Here is a 13,635-nt window from a genome sequence, read left to right on the forward strand (position 1 = left end):
TGAATTAGGCCTGTAATGATATAAATTTCCCTCTTAATTCTGCTTACACAGCAACCCCATAATTTTGATACAATGTATTTTCGTTCTCATTTGTTTCAATGTATCTTTTGATCTCTCCTTTTATTTCTTCTTTGACCCAGTTGTTTTTTAATAGCACATAGTTTTCCCTGTTTTCTTTTTGCAGTTGATCTCTAGTTTCAAAGCATTTTTGTCAGAGAATATGCTTGGTATGATTTCAATCTTCTTAAATTTGCTGAAGCTAGTTTTGTGTCCCAACATATGGTCTATGCTTGAGAAAGTTCCATGTGCACTTGAAAAGAATGTATAGTCTGGTTTTCTAGGACGGAAGGCTCTGTAAGTGTACACTCATTTGGTCTGATGTGTCTTTAAAAGCTGATATTTCCTTATTGGTTTCCTATTTGGATGATCTACCATAGCTGTTAATGAGTTTTTAGGTCCCCTACTATAATTATTTTTGTCAGTTTCTCCCTGTAGTTTTGTTAGTAGTTGCTTTATATATTTTGGAGCTCCCTGATAAGTATACTGTATATATTTTATCTTGTGTCTTTCATTCAGTATTATCTTTAAAAGATTCACCTGTGTTGATATATGTAGCTGTTGTTTGCTCCTTTTTATTGCTGTCTGATATTCTACTACACGAATATCCTATAATTTGTCTACTCTTGATATATATTTGGGTTGTTTCTAGATTTTGCTAGTATGAACAATACTTCTAAAAGCATTTTTATATGTGTAAACTGATACACATGTACCCACATATCTTTAGGAAAAATATTAAGGAATTACTGAATAATATACTCCTGTCAGATTTTTAAAATAATGCCACATTTCCATAATGGTAGAACAGCCACCAGTATAATTTGTGCGTTCCTACTGCTACATGCACATCCCCACCATCATTTGGTAGTGCTAAATGTTAATTTTTTTTGCCAGTCTAGTGGGCTTTTCGTGGTATCTCACTGTGGTTTTGAATTGCATTTTTCTGATTACTAATGAAGTTGAGGACCTTTTCGTGTTTAGTAGTCATTTGGATATATTTTTTGTAAAGCCCCTGTAAAGCCAAGTCTACTTTTATATTGGAAGAAAAGATTGTAAATGTATTGAATGGATTTAACTTGAATCCCCAAGATGCAGAGTCATGGTCTCGAAGCCAATTTCAAGACTTGATTCAGTTTGCGGCTCCAGAGCCACTTGAATGTAGAAAAAAATCCTATTCCCCTTCCCCTTGCAAAAGTTCCCAGTTTTGCAGCAGAAGTACCCATACTCTGTCATAACTTTCTCCCTAAAGTGACCCATGACCATTTGCCAAGGTGATTGCGTAGGGGAAAATATAATCAGGCATTTCAGGTATGTTGGACACAATATCTAAACTGATATGCTCATTCTTAGCGATGCAGGAATGCCATTATGGTACACCAGTAAGAGTAGAAATGTATGCAGATCAGATGATTAAAGAGTTTTGGGTTAGGTCCATCTCAACTCTATTTCCAGCAGATTTTCCCCCAGGATGATATGGCCTTCTGAAGTAGAGTTTTGTTTTTGAGCATTTTAAAATTTCCTTGAGAATTAGACTGCTTCAACATCCTCTGATTTTTGGCAGCACTGTAGTGTCCATGTTCTTTTGTATTCATCTACAGATTGAAACCACTAGAGACTACTCCCAGTTTTGCTAGTTTTTCTCAGGCCTACTTGCAGAAGATTCTAATCAGATTGGGGTCTTCTTTCTTTATTGATGTTTATTGGCAATTCTGTTTTTGGTGCTTCTTAAGACACAGAATTTCTCCTTCTTCTTTACCCTGCTACCTCCTCACATCTGCAAAACCTGTCAATGTCTTGCCCAAATATTGTGGTTGCCTGTAGTTTGGCTCCATCCGCTTGTATTTTGTGGCTCATGAGAATGCCTTGCCACTTTGTTGAAAAACGCTGTCTATGGGTTATCTTTGGTTATTCTTGTGGCTTTTTTTTTTTTTTTTAATGAAAAAAAGTATCTTGGAACATTTTAGAAAGTAGGTCATGATAATTATCTCACCCAAGTTGTAAGTCCATTCTTCATATAATTTTATTATTGCATTGTCCTCTTGAACACTGCAAATATCTTCTCCCATAATGTTGCCTTGTCTTTTTACTCTCTTTAGGGAGTCTGTTGATGGACAAAATGCTTACCGTGCTTAAATATATAAAAAGTTTCCTTTGTGCTGACTTTCCTGTTAAGAAATCCATTGTTATTTCATGATCTTAAAGATTCTTCCCTATGCTAAAAAATACTTCTAAAAGATTTATACTTTTGTGATTTAGCCATTATGAAACAGCTGGTATCAGGATAACTTTCCTGACATCAGTGACCATAAAACTGGATAAAAATATATAAAGTAACTGTTTTCAGTGTTTGGACAATGCATAGTGCAAGGTTGCAATATTTGAGGACAGTGAAGCACACCAGATAAGCTTTCTTCCTGGCAACTTTTCAAGTATGGGATAAGGGAAATGCAACATGAAAATGGCAGTTTTCTTATTGGGTGAAATTTCTAGGACTATTAAAGGCATACTGAAATTCCAAACTATTACACTTAAACAAATTTTGTTTTTCTAAGAAATGAAATTATTTTGAAACACAATTTTTACCTGTTTCTTAAATAATTAATTTCTTAGTGCTTGCCACTTTAAATTTTAAGTTATGTGTTGTGTGAAAGTGTGAGCACAGCATAATTTCCATAACTATTGTAAGAAGTGGAGACAATTATAACTAGTATAGTGATACCTTGGTTTTTGAACGTCTCCATTGACGAACATTTTGGTTTACAAACGCCGTAATATGGTATCATTAGATAGTAAAATTCATGCTAAATTTGCAGTTTTAGGGGTTGATTTTAAAGGTCTGGAACGGATTAATCCATTTTTGTATTACTTTCTATGGGGAAACCATAGTCGGTTTTCGAATGTTTCAGAACTCGAATGGTCTTCCAGAACAGATTATGTTCGAAAACCGAGGTATCACTGTATTTTATTTCTTTCAAGCCTCAGGCTTATGATTTAAGGATACCAGCTTCCACAAAAAGGACGAGGCAGAAAATTTTGCAATTTTTCACTTAAAATATATTGGTTTTAATGTAAATGTTATGTTGATATTTTATCATTCTAAAATCAATGTTTTTACAGTTTCAAAATTTTAATATAGTAAATATCAATAGCTATAACTGGCCCAAACAAAAGATCCTTTAGATTCTTAATAATTTTTGAGTGTGAAGAGATTCTGAGATCAAGATGTTTGACAGCTGTGGTTCTGTATCCATAATATTCAATTAGAAAACATTTTGTTCCAAGGTGGGAAAAAGCTTATTCATAAACACCACAAAACATTAAAACACATTAAGACACCTAGAATTAAAGACAAATGAAAATAATTTAAAAGCTCTATTGAGAGAATATAAATGTAATATAAAGATGGAATATTTTTAGATAGGAAGATTCAACATTGTAAGGGCACCATGATTTCTCTGTATACCAATCTATGTAAGCCAATGTAATTGTAATCAAAATGGCCAGTAGGATTTTTATTTGAAACAATATTAAATAATTCTAAAATTTATCTGTAAAAAGAATACAGAAAATTCTGAAAAAAGTGAGCATTAAGGGTGTGTTGGAATGAAACACTTGATGTATTAGATAGGAAAAATTATATTAGTTATATATAAAACAAATATTTTAAATCAATGTTAAGACAAACAACAGTAATTAATTAGTAACGGTAAATACATAGACAAAAACGTAAGTGGAACTGAACAGTGTGTTTATAAATAGCAAAATAAAAATATATTATCTGGTGGAGATTCATTTTAGATCAGGAAAGGAAAAGAATTATTTTATAAATGGTATGAGAGAACTATATAACCTTGGCAGAAATTTATGAATCTTTACCTCACCTCTTAAATTAATATAATTTGGATCTGCATTAAAGACTGACATAAAAAACAAAATCAGAAAAATGTCAGAAGAAAACATGGTATTTTTATAATCTTGGACAGGGAAAATTCTTTTTAAATATGTTATTAAAGGCAGAAATTATAAAGTAGGTCAAGAGATGTGATTAAAAATAAAACCATAAGACAGTATTATAAGCAAACTTAAAATAAATGACCAAAGGAAAAATGTTTGCAACGTGTGTAATAAAAGATTGATTTCTAATAAGGAACTATTGCAAATTTATAGACATGAACACCCTCAAGAAAAAGTGCAGAGCATAAGCACAATGAATACAAATAGCCATTAACATATTGAAGTATATTCACTCTCATTAAAAACAACAACAGCAAAAATAAACTTTTGAATAGATGGAAACACATATCATGTTCATGGATAGGAAGAATTAATATAGTTAAAATGTCCATACTGCCTAAGGCAATATACATATTCAATGCAATTCCTATCAAACTACCAACAACGTTTTTTCACAGAAATAGAACATATAATCCTAAAATTTATATAGGATCATAAAAGACCCCGTATAGCCTCAGCAATCTTGAGAAATAAGAACAAAGTGGGAGGCATAACAATACCTGACTTCAAATTATACTACAAGGCTACAGTAATCAAAACAGCATGGTACTGGCATAAAAACAGACACATAGATCAATGGAACAGAATAGAGAGTCCAGAAATCAATCCATGCCTATATGGCCAATTAATCTACGACAATGGAAGCAAGAATGTACGATGGGGTAAAGACAGTCTATTCAATAAATGGTGCTGGGAAACCTGGACAGACACATGCAAAAAATTGAAGCTGGACCACCTCCTTACACCATATACAAAAATAAATTCAAAATGGCTTAAAGACTTAAATGTAAGATCTGAAAACATAAAATACCTAGAAGAAAATATAGGAAGAAACGTCACAGACATTACCTGGAGTAAGATTTTTACTGATATATCCCCTTGCGTGAGGGAAGTAAGAGAAAAAATAAACATGTGGGATTATATCAAACTAAAAAGTTTTTTCACAGCAAAGGAAACCATCAATAAAACAAAAAGGGATCCTACAGAATGGGAAAAGATATTTGCCAATGATATATCTGATAAGGGATTAATATCACAAATCTATAAAAAAACTCACTCAACTCCAAAAAAACAAACGACCCAATTAAAAAATGGGCAGAGGACTTGAAGAGACATTTTTCTAAAAAGGACATACAGATGGCAAACAGACATATGAAGAAATGCTCAACCTCACTAACCATCAGAGAAATGCAAATAAAAACCACAATGAGATACCACCTCACCCCAGTCAAAATGGCTATCATCAATAAATCAACAAACAACAAGTGCTGGCGCGGATGTGGAGAAAAGGGAACGCTTGTGCACTGTTGGTGGGACTGCAGATTGGTGCAGCCACTATGGAAAACAGTATGGAGTTATCTCAAAAATCTGAAAATGGAACTACCCTATGATCCAGTAATTCCACTCCTAGGTATATATCTGGAGAAATCCAAAACTCCAATTCAAAAATCTTTATGCACTCCTATGTTTATTGCAGCACTATACACAATAGCCAAGACATGGAAACAAACGAAATGCCCATCGGTAGATGACTGGATTAAGAAACTGTGGTACATTTATACAATGGAGTACTACGCAGCCATAAAGAAGAAAGAAATCTTACCATTTGCAACAACATGGATGGACCTAGAGAACATTATGTTAAGTGAAATAAGTCAGACAGAGAAAGATAAGTACCATATGATCTCACTTATATGCAGAATCTAAAAAGAATAAGTGAATGAACTAATCAGAAACAATTTTGGAGACAAAGAGGAAAAACTGAGGGTTGCTAGATGGGCGGGGGGGTGGGGGTAAGAGGGAAGGTGAGGGGATTAGAAAACAATCAGTAACCACAAGATGGTCACGGGGTTTTGAAAATTAATCTGGGCAACGTAATCCATAATGTTGTAAAGATTTTGTAGGGTATCGGATAGACATGTGTCCCATTTCGGAGACCATCTCAGGGAAGATGTAGATGCTTGATCACTGCACTGTACACCTGAAGCTGAACAACAATGAATGCCAACTATAATATTTTATATATATATATATATACACATATATATATGTATATGTATATATAGGTATGTATACATTTACAAGAGGCAGAGTACAGCATTGGGAGTGGAGATAGTGGAAATGGTATGGCTCGGTGCGATGTCAGAGAGATAGTGGATGGGGGGAGGGGTAGTCCACAGAGTGAGGGATATAAATGATAAACGTCTAAGGAAAAAAAAACAAAACTCAGACACGGACAATGGTTTGGTGGTTACCAGAGGGTAAGGGGGGGTGGGGGGTGGGAGATGAGGGTAAGGGGGATCAAATATATGGTGATGGAAGGAGAACTGACTCTGGGTGGTGAGCACACAATGTAATTTATAGATGATGTGATACAGAATTGTACACCTGAAATCTATGTAATTTTACTAACAATTGTCACCCCACTAAATTAAAAAAAAAATAAAAAGAAAAAGAAAAAAATAAACTTTTGGCTGTCACTGAAAAATATTAAAGACTGATAATCTATGTTGTTGAACTTGTGAAGAAATACTCTTAGACTTTAGTAGTGGCAGTGTAATCTGGAATAATTTTGGTGAAGAACAGTTTGACAATTTAGCTCAAAATTTTAAATCTGTGTATGCGGTAACTCAAAAATTGTAAATCTAGAAATTTACTAGGAAAACAAAAGTATTAAATATAGCACAGACGTTAAGTAGCAGCCTACATTGTATGTTCATGAATAAAATTATAGTGCATTTTCCTTATAATGAAATACTATACAGCAGTTAAGACAGGTAGATCTGTATCTACACACTTTCTTCAAATATGTCTATATTTATATTTTTCAAAATTTTATGAAATCGCTTAGATATAGTGGTCTGTATGTGTGCGTGGGTACAAGTGCACCTGCAAAGAAATATGTCTAGAAGCATCAACACAAAAATCTTAAGTGTCTAACTCTGGGTAGATAGATGAATTGGGTGGATCATTACTTGTCTTGTTACATAGTTTGTTTTATGTACGTACTACCTGGCAGATGGTGTGACATGTGGCATGCATGCAAAAATTGTGACTGAATGGATGGGAATGAATTCCTATTATATAGACATCCCTCCACTGATTTTAAAAATGAAGCATTAAATAGCATCATTAAAAGGTCTCATTTTATAGAAAATAGCAACCAGATTACAATCAGGACAAGTACATTTACTGTTGAGGTCCCAGAGATAGTCTACCAATACATTCCTGAATATTTGGTGTTTTAGGGATTGGCATCTTTGGAGAAAAAATGGAATCTTTGCAAGGACTAGTGTGTTGCTTCTGTCTATTGTCTCTCAGCTCCAAGTCTACCCTTCTGTCCTCTGCTCTGTGACGCTGGTGGTGGGACTCTGCAAACTGCATTTTCCTGACCCCTTTGCTGCATTCCATTTAGGTGCTGCCGGTACGTTCTATTAGAGGAAATTTGGAAGGTAGAAAATGAAAACCAGATTTACTTCTGTCTTTGATTGCCAATCCTACCAGTGTTGACCTAATCGTGTCAGTTGACTCGTTTTCAAATACTTTAAGAACTTCTAGAACTATCTTCATTGCTTCGCTTAGCAGCAGCAGGAGCAGTTAGGTGGCGAAGTGCCTCAGACTCAGCAACAATGCCACAGGGACCCTTTTTTTGAAGCTCCAAGTTTCTGGTAACCCTAAGTGATTTCCCGTTTGTTTCTCTACCCCTAGGAACAGTAGCTGCCTCCTGCAGTTAGGATCTCTGGACTACCCTCTCATGTCTCCTCCACATTTCTGTTGAAATACCTAGTGTGGGCTTTCCTGATTGGGCACATGCTGCTGACGGTGCTATCTGAAGAGCAGATGTAATAAAGTGGTAATGGCAGGATCAAGATAGAGACATGAATGCTGAAGGCCAACTCGCTCACGTTAGCACTTGGAGGGTGTTTGAATGTTCCAGGGGTATTGGAGGAAGATGCCCTTATCAGGAATGGTCTGGGACAGCTCTGTACAATAGGACTTTCTGTGAATATGGAAATATTCTAAAACATGTTGCCCAATACGGTAGCCAATACGGTAGTCACGTGGCTATTAAGCATTTGAAATGTGGCTTGTATGAATCATTTTATCTGGTTCACATTTAAATAGCTACGTGTGGCTAGTGGCTATTGTATTGAAGAATACAATATTGGCTAAATTGAATTTGACTTCAGAAGTGATGTGAGAAACCAGTAATTTTATACTTGGAAAGAAACAGCAGGGAAATAGTTATATGAAATGTAGAAGAAAAAGTAGGTTGACCAAAATTATGCCTGAACCCTTTTAACTTTTATAAGCTTATGGTAAGTATAAATAATGAAAAATTCTCCAGAGTATTAAATATGTTCATAGTACAAATAAGAGAAAATAAGTACGTTTCATGTGACACATGAAAGGAGGTCTAAGGTGACTGGAAGGCTGGAGAACCCTCAAAACTTCACCTCTATTAAGCTGCAAGATATTTAACAGGCATTGGGGTTACAAGAACAAGAGGTACCATCTTCTTCTAAAGCTCAGTCCAGCAGTGGAAGACAGACATGTGAAAACTCTTTGAAAGATTATTCTGCCAACAGTGTGGAAGATGAATTGTAGGCACAAGATCAAAGACAGAGGGTTCACTAGAGGCCAAATCCAATTGTCCAAATTAAGAGATGAGAGGCTTTAGAACAGTAGTAAAGGGATGCACGAGCAAGTATTAAAAAATTTGACATGTCGATACTTGGTAATCAATGGAAAATAAAATAATTTAATTTCCCATTTCTGGATTATGTAATTAACCAAGGGAATTAAGAACATTAGGTTGGGAAGAAGTGATGAATTCACTTTTGGATATGCAAAGTTTAAAGTGCCTATGAAACATCTAAGTCTATATGGAAATACATATGGGCCTAGAACTCCTAAGATTGTGTTAGAAACAGTTTATCATCAGCATGTAGGCAGTGCAGGAAGACAAACTAGTAGACATAACCACACAGGAAAGGTGAAGGGTTAGAAGCGGCCTTGACAACCGTGATATTTAGAAAACAGAAAGAAGAGGAAATGATAAGGAATATAGTTAGGAATTAGTGTAGCTCAAAAAAGTCTGTCTCAGGCAGATTCTGAAAATCAGGAGCAGGAGTAATCAACAGTGACAAATTATAAAACGGGCTGACAATTATTGAACACTTACTATGCGGCAGAGATTTTCTAAGTGTTGTACATAGAAACTCATTTAATCTTTTAAGGATCCTGTTAGGTTATTCTGTAATTCCATTTTATAGACAGAGAAACTGAGGTACAGAAAAGTTGAGCTCACTCAACGTCCACACACAGCTAGCTGGACCAGGGTCTGGACCTGGGCACTCTGGTTCTAGAGCCTGTCCTCTTAAACCGCTCAGAGGAGACAGAAGTCCAGTAAGTTCAAGACGGAAAAATCTGAGTGCAGCGTTGGCTTGGCACATACCAAAATAAATATGCCCATGGCTGAGGGGCCATTGGTAAACTTAACCCCCAGCCTTTTCACGTGACACACACTAATGCAAAAAGCAAATTTCTCCATCCAAATACGTTAGCTAGGCACAATTAATCTCTCAGGGTGGGGCCACAGGTGATTCTTCGAAAAATTAGAAGTTGGAGAAGCAGCTACCAAATATCCTCCTTTTTCAAGTCTTTTAAGAATCCACGTAAGACCTAGACCCATTTTAAAGAGCATGCCTCACATGCTTTCTATGCACAATCAGGGTTGAGCATACTAGTCTAGCTCTATATTACTGAAAAAGTGAGAGGACCATTTGCTAAAGAACAAACTGATGTAGTACAGGTCTTCGGCTAATATAAGGAGGAAAAAAAAGTGAACTTTCTGAATTAATTTTGTAGAAATTATGTCCCAAAATACTGGCTGTAATTTAAATTTGTAAGTTCACTTTATACTACATTTATTTCCCTCATAACATTGGATTATCAATAATGCCCACCCCCTTATTACATCCTGGTTAACTAATAATTACCTGTAAGCTCACAGGTCGGGAGGAGTAAAGCTGAGGGAGGGTCATACGCAATGTACCCATCAGGCAAAAAAGGAGCGTTTGGTTTTTCCTGGAGCTGAGGCTGAGGATGGTAGTGAAGGTTTGAAAAAGCCCCTGAGAACTGTATATGGAATGAACAGTATTTGAAATTCTGGTATGCGCACATGTGTGTACTCAATTGTGTATATAGTTGTCAATCATAACTCATTTAACTTTTATTAGTGTTATTATTTGATTATTCTAAGCCACCTCTATCAAAGCTAATTAGAAAACAGAGGACTGGAGGCTAGAATCTACAGGAGGGGAAAGAACACGTAAAATAGGTGGTTATTTCATTTTTGTAAAAGCAAGGACCCCTCCCCTACCCACTCCTTCTCCCCCAAACCCACCGCAGCTTATGTGTACACACCACATGACATTATCCAAACACGGGGAAATATGCGGCCGCAACGGTTACCAGTAGTACCTCCAGGCCGGGGATGGGATGAGGAACGGAAAAGGGATGTAGAGTAGGTAAGAACAACAACGCTAGGAAAACAGGATCAGATCCAGGGTATAATGGGACGTGAAACCGACAAATAAACCCATGAACCAGGACAAGTCAACATGGAATACTGCATTCATTCTGCAGATTTGTTCAGTGAAAACACACTGATTGGATGCATTGTGAGCAATTTCTAATTGATTTGCTATAACTTTAATAGCGTTTTTGAGTTAAGTGAAAGTAAAAGAAAGCAATGAAGCAGATGTAAGAGCAGAAAATTATAGATACCTGCACTGTAATCCTGGGGCTAAAGGTATGTTAACAATCCTGTTTTGGAAAGCAGGCATATACCCTGGGCCCTGTGATGGGCCAGGTTATGTACTGTGACGCCCCCAACACAAATACATGTGTTGAAGAGACTACATGAGGTCTTCGCGGTGGGGCCCTAATGCAGCGTGACTGGCATCCATATAAGAGGGAGACACCAGAGACATGCGCACGCCCGAGAGAAGGCCACGTGAGGGCAGAGTGAAAAGGCCGTCTGTCTGTAAGCCACGGAGATGCTGGCCTCATGAGGGACTCAACCTGTCAATGTCTTGGTCTTGGACTTCCAGCCTCCAGAACTGTTAGAAAGTAAATTTCTGTTGTTTAAGCAAGCCGGTCTGTGGTAATTTGCTATGGAAGCCTGAGCAAAATACACACACACATACACACACACACACACACACACACACACACACACACACACTTTGGATGACGTTATCATGGGTACAACAAATGGTATTTAATCTGTTTAATGATGTAAATTAAAAAAAAGGTTACACAAGGGTATCCTTACTCACATCCCCCAAGCATTGGAGTGACTATACTTTTGGGGAATAATGGGACCCAGAGGTAGAGGTCAACAATTCTGCATCATAAAACAAACACACTGACCTTCTAGAAAATCAATATAGGAGAAAAATCACCTTAGTCTCAAATCTAAAACTAAGCAAAAGAATTTTTAATCACTTCCTTGAAATTACAAGTCAGGGAAATACTGAAAATCTTCCAACAAACAGGGATCATAAGTTAATAGAAATTAAATAGCATCAGTTTATCAGTTTAAGGTACATAAAATGCTGCTAATAGTTTTATTTAGCCTGCGGTTCGCAAACTTCGGCAGACATCCGAATCATCTCAAGGACTTATAAAAACACAGATCATTGAAGAGTTTCTGAATCAGTAGTTGTGCTGTGGGGCTCAAGCATTTTTAGTTCCAACACGTTCCCAGATGTTGCTCAAGTTGCTGGTCTGAGACCACATTATGAGAACAAGTGATTTAGTGTATGGTCATTACAGTATTTCAATGAATCTGAAAAGTATTAGTGGGGTCTCATAGGTTCACTCATGGCCTAAACCCTGTGTTTATAAGAAGTTCCTATAAGTCTTAAGTTCTTTCTATTTGAATTCTACCCTAAATTACTTCAAAATGTAATTTTGGGAGGTGGGAAAAGAGGACTACAGTAATCAAAATGAGTGTTATTTCAATCACAGTGAAATCGGCCATGGACAACAGCTTAATGAAGTTCTAATTTTAAATTACTAGCTATACATTATATTTAACTCAGTAAATAGTGTATGGAAATTTTACTGACCCAAATCTTAAGACTAGATTAAAAGCTGACATAAAAACAAGTTTCCCCAGGTCTTGAAAAAGGTCACTTCTGTAAATAAGTACTTCATATTCTTTACTAGGAATGAGTAACCTGGCTTTTAACTACAAAGTAAATATAATAATAACACTTACCGTCGGCACAAGAGCCACATGTGATCCCCGGATGTGGCTTGTGAAAGGAGTAATTCTCACATGGTGTTTGAGCACTTTGTGCCTTAGAAGTCAGTTATGACATAAACACAAACCACTTTACCGTTATGGTAGAATATTATAAAATACTGAAGATAATTTACAAAAGTGTTGATACTACATACCAAGTTTCTAAACTTTTGACCGGATTTGAAAACCAATGCAAAATATGACTTCTGCTCAAGTAGAGAATTTAAAATCTACACCAAAACACATTCTGATAGCTACAATCGGCAAAATCTAACTTCACAACAGAAATAGTACCAATTCCTTGTCATTAATACCTTAGCAGCTGATACCTTTTTGAGTGGCATCATTTAATGACTTAATATTTTCTTTTTCCTTCTCCATCCAGGGCCTTTTGCGAGAGGCACTTTCAAAAAGCACTAGTTTGGCGACGCTACAACAAACATACACATAGTATAATGATATATTTTACTATGCTAACAAAGTATTGTTTATAAAGAAATTTTTATAAATTCAAAAATAGGTTGTTGGTAACATGATTACCTTTAAAGCATTGATTTTCATTCACAACATTACTTCATTAAACAGAAGTTCCATCCATAAAATGTTCTACAGCTTTTTCCTTTTTGAAAAGGAGGTAAATAAAAGCAGGTAAGATACTCGTAACTTCTAGTTCAACAATATCAACTTCATTTCACAGCACTGATTAGTAGAGAACATTTTCAATTAAAGTGGTATACAATTTACAAAAATAGAATGATTATATAATTCAAAACATTATCTTCCATTATGAAGAATGTGTGTGTATGTGTACATGTGTGTGTTTGTGTAAATATACATATACATATTTCTTATAATTTCACTATTAAATAGCCCTTATTCAAGTATTTTTTTCTGGTATCTCTTGAAATAGTCACCTTACTATATTATTTGTAAATACATAAAAAAATAGAAGGTTAATCTAAGAAAAGGTTAAAAGTTTCAGTGTACTTGACTTAAATATCAGCCGAAAACCTGATTAGAATTCACTGAAAACCTGATTTGAATTCAAAACAGGTTTAGATAGCATATTAAGTTTAACAACTTAATCAAAAATATAGCTATATTTAAGTGTCAAATATTTAGTATATTTTCAATGCGCTAACAGAGCAAAATTAAGTTTGTATTAACCTATTCATTACCCAATCTTAAACAATCCCCAAAATTCATTTATATAAGTAAAATAATACACTAATATACAATAT

Source organism: Rhinolophus ferrumequinum, chromosome 2, assembly GCF_004115265.2.
Source record: "Rhinolophus ferrumequinum isolate MPI-CBG mRhiFer1 chromosome 2, mRhiFer1_v1.p, whole genome shotgun sequence".
NCBI classification, from domain to species: Eukaryota; Metazoa; Chordata; class Mammalia; order Chiroptera; family Rhinolophidae; genus Rhinolophus; species Rhinolophus ferrumequinum.